The following is a 4,197-nucleotide window of genomic DNA, read 5'->3' as shown; positions in this document are numbered from 1 at the left end:
ATTATTAACATCGAGTTGACGAAGGTTCCAATTTTGTGATACGACAAGTAATAGATTGAGACGTGTTAGTGCACGGTTTTGCGTCTCGAGTCTTTGTATTTATCATTAACGTATTTGTCGATTTGGTTTATGTAATAAACAATTATATTATCTTGTAGGTCGTTAATGTAATGTCTAGTTCGCTAAGGATGTTTAGCGAACTAAGACTTAAGATATTATCCCTCCTGATTCGTTGAGGATGTTTAACGAATCAGGGGGTGGTTCGTTAAGTTATTGTCTATTTAATGTATGTAACGAATTGGATGTTAGTTCGTTAGGGGATGTTAACGAACTAACTCCATCGTCTATTTATAGTGAACACTGTTCACACATTAATGTAGGTTTTTGAGAGTTAATTAACGAACCTCTGCCCGATCTCTCTCTCAATCTTCATAGTGATAATATTAACATACATATAAAGATATAACGTATTAACTATAGATCAATGGCAATCATGAACTAGATCCGTAGTTAGGTTAATTTATATACACAACTCAGATCTGAGATATGTGTTTGTAAGGGTTAACTGAGATCAAACAAGTGGTATCAGAGCTTTCGGTGCTCTTTTGCTCTTGAATTTGATAGTTAATTCGTTATTATAGACGTATAATTGTTATTGTGGTATAATTGTGTTTTCGGTTTGATTTAGATCAATTGAGTGTAATTGGACTGGTTATGGATTGAATTGGATTCGATTTTGGTTTGGTAAGGTTATTGTGAGCCGTGGTTGATTGGAATTGAGGTTTGGAATGTGTTTGGATTGTTTAGTTTGGATCTGAGTTTGGTCGAGAAACAGAGGATTGTTTTTGGTCAAATTGGATATGTGTTAAGTGTAATTGTGTTACGGAACTGATACGAGTGTATTCGCGATTGGTGTGCGAGTATTTTGGTAGCTTATTTGAGTGATTTGGTTGGATATTGAGTTTGTATTACAAATTCATGTTTCTGGGTTCATTTTCTTCAATTTCTAGATTTCTGGAAATGTTCATTTGAAGATTTGAAGATATGAAGATTCAAGTTTGATTCGTTAATTTAAGCTTGATTGGTTAACCCGTTCAAATTGATTCGTTAACATATTTCACTAATTCGCTATGAGTTATAGTTGATTCGTTTAACCAGTTCGCTAATCCATCTGATTCGTGTTCACAGATTTGTGTGACACGTGTTTACCTTGGAACATGTGTTATAACAACCTTTGCCACGTGGCATTCGGTGTCAGCGTTTGTTACAAACCGTTGTAACAACCTGATTCGCTATAAGTTGATTCGTTATCAACTGTAACTTGTTCGTTATCTAATTCGTTAAGTATCTTTTGGTCATTCATTACAGAAAACTTTCTAATTCGCTAAGCTTATATTAGTAATTAGCCAATTCATTAGTTGGACTCATTCGTTGAGCATCAGATTCGTTGATCATCAGATTCGTTGCTTAATTCGTTAAACTTCAATTCTGATTCGCTACCTGATTAATCTTAACTTTGTTAAGGTTTAATTCGTTACCTTTACTGTTCACAGTTCGTTACACTGTTTACAGTTCGTTAATTCATTTTAATTTTTAACCCTTGAAGTTCAAAACTTGTCAAAAATGGCTAGTATGTATGCATTAGCTTCTCAAAACATGTTGATGCAACAAATGTTACAATTGGATACCGAGATTGGTTCGCATTCGAAATGTCCACGTTTGATGAAGTTCAGTGATTTTACCAAGTTGGAACCTCGGTTTCGTGCTCATTTAGGGTCAGTTCTGTAACATCCTAAAAATTTTAATGATGAATAAAGGAAGTTATGTTTAGTGATTTCGCGTAATTAATTAGTATCGGGCAGGGAGCGGGTCTTGGACGTGGATTAATTGAGATGGGTTAAATAAGAATGGGATTTCAGGGATATAAATACCCCCAAAATCCCAAAGATATCTTCATTTACATCTATTTCTTCACACACTTAAAACACACACATTCTAACCGATCAAGATTCGAAGCCGAGACCCGAGATTTTGTTGATAGATCTGAGTTGGTAAGGTAAGAACAAATCCAACAAAGCTAATATTACTAAAAATGGTTAGGATTGGATGGGTTAACCGGACCCGAAACCCAAACTGCCCAAATCGGACCCCTAAAACGTCGATTTTAGGCCGATTTGATGGTTGGGATTTGTAGGCGCCGATCATACGATTCCGTGGGGTACCAAAATCGAGTTATTTGGCTAAGAAATGAAGGATTTATGGGCAAACAGATCTGCAGCGCGATAACTTCGCCTGCAAGATTAAGTTCGCCTGATGAACTTCGCCTTCAAGCGTAACTTCGCCTTCAAGCGTAACTTCGCCTAAGGATAACTTCGCCTACGGCCAAGTTCGCCTAAGGATAACTTCGCCTACGGCCAAGTTCGCCTAAGGATAACTTCGCCTGAAGCCAAGTTCGCCTAAGGATAACTTCGCCTGAAGCCAAGTTCGCCTAAGGTTTAACTTCGCCTGAAGCCAAGTTCGCCTAAGGTTTAACTTCGCCTGAAGCCAAGTTCGCCCGAGGTTTAACTTCGCCTAAAGTGAAGTTCGTTTAGAAAATAAATTAAAAACCTAATGGAAAATGTGTTAAGACAGTTAATGGAAATAAAATTTTTCCAAGCTGACCTGGCAGCTCGACCCCAGCCAGGGGCTCTGCCCCTTGGACCCTGCTAGGGGCTGCCGCCCCTAGACCCCGCTGCCAGGGGCGCTGCCCCCGGACCCCCGTTCGTTGTGGGTAGTAATTAAGACTAGAAAGATGTTATAAGTAGTGATAGTTAAATTGATATATATACTTGTTATACAGTCAGCCGTGCACAACTGAAGAAAGGGATTACGATCAACGGAGAACGTAACCGTGTTCAGGTGAGTTTCTAGCCCCATTTATGTGTTATGTTTTCGGGGCTGTGTGCATACTCAACATGTTTGTTAATACACTTATCCTAAGAGATAAGTGTATGCCTTATGTGGATAATGTGAAATGTATGAATGATTGCTTGATGGTACGTGAACGATCTTCGGATATTGCACGTACTGTCAGGTTGTAACGCTATGTATAAGGTAAGTATGTTATGTATGTTTATGTGTATGAACATGATAGAGATAATAGAAGAAAGAAATGATAATGTATGGTTGTATGGTAACGAAGAGGGAATCGAACCCTACTAATATTCGAGAACTAGGGAACCGAACCCTACTAATATTCGAGTAAGAAGGGTACCGAGCCCTAATAATACTCGAGGAAAGAGGGTACCGAGCCCTAATAATACTCGAGGAAAGAGGGTACCGAGCCCTAATAATACTCGAGGAAAGAGGGTACCGAGCCCTAATAATACTCGAGGAAAGAGGGTACCGAGCCCTAATAATACTCGAGGAAAGAGGGTACCGAGCCCTAATAATACTCGAGGAAAGAGGGTACCGAGCCCTAATAATACTCGAGGAATGTAGGGCGTAATGCTCTTTATAACATAAGATATGAAAGTAAGTTAATACAAAAGAAAGTAAGAAAGTATGAAAGTAAGAAAGTATGAATGTAAGAAAGTATGAAAGTATGAAAGTATAAAAGTATGAATGAAAGAATATAATGTTATGTGAATGGTATGATTATGTGATTATCTAGAACTCACTCAGCGTAGCTGACTTTTAGTATGCACGCAGGTGAGTAGGATGAGGCAGCTCGCTTGAGGAGACACATGGCACTGAACAAGAATCTGGCATCTAAAGACTTATGATGTTTTAATTTAATGCTTTAATGTTGAAAGACAAAGGATGTTTTGAGACAAGTTACGAATTATGTAAAGTTTTATGAAAGTTTTATTTTCCGCGTAAATGTTTTAATTAACTCTGATATTTAGAACTGTGTTTATGAGTAAATCCAACACGAAAGTAGGGCTCCCGGTAACGGGGCCTTACAAGTTCACCCTGACTGCTCATATTGTTTGGATGAAGTTTATACCATTCCTATGATTGGGGATGAGACCATAGGCTTCAGACCTAAAGCTATCTCACAATACTCACAGGAAGAGAAGAAAGCATTAGAGATAGAGACAAAAGCTTATTCTACTCTAACTATGGCTTTACCTGAGAACATCTTTCACCAAGTGGTAGTATAAAAATGTGTGCCTCTTTGTTTCAGAGAAGTATGGGAAACAATGCTGAAAGCAA

This window comes from Bidens hawaiensis, unplaced genomic scaffold, assembly GCF_021521415.1.
Source record: "Bidens hawaiensis isolate Kalapana, Puna unplaced genomic scaffold, B.hawaiensis_p1.1 tig00002380_1, whole genome shotgun sequence".
Lineage (NCBI taxonomy): Eukaryota > Viridiplantae > Streptophyta > Magnoliopsida > Asterales > Asteraceae > Bidens > Bidens hawaiensis.
The sequence above is the reverse complement of the archived record's forward strand: the minus strand, read 5'-3'. Positions refer to the sequence as shown.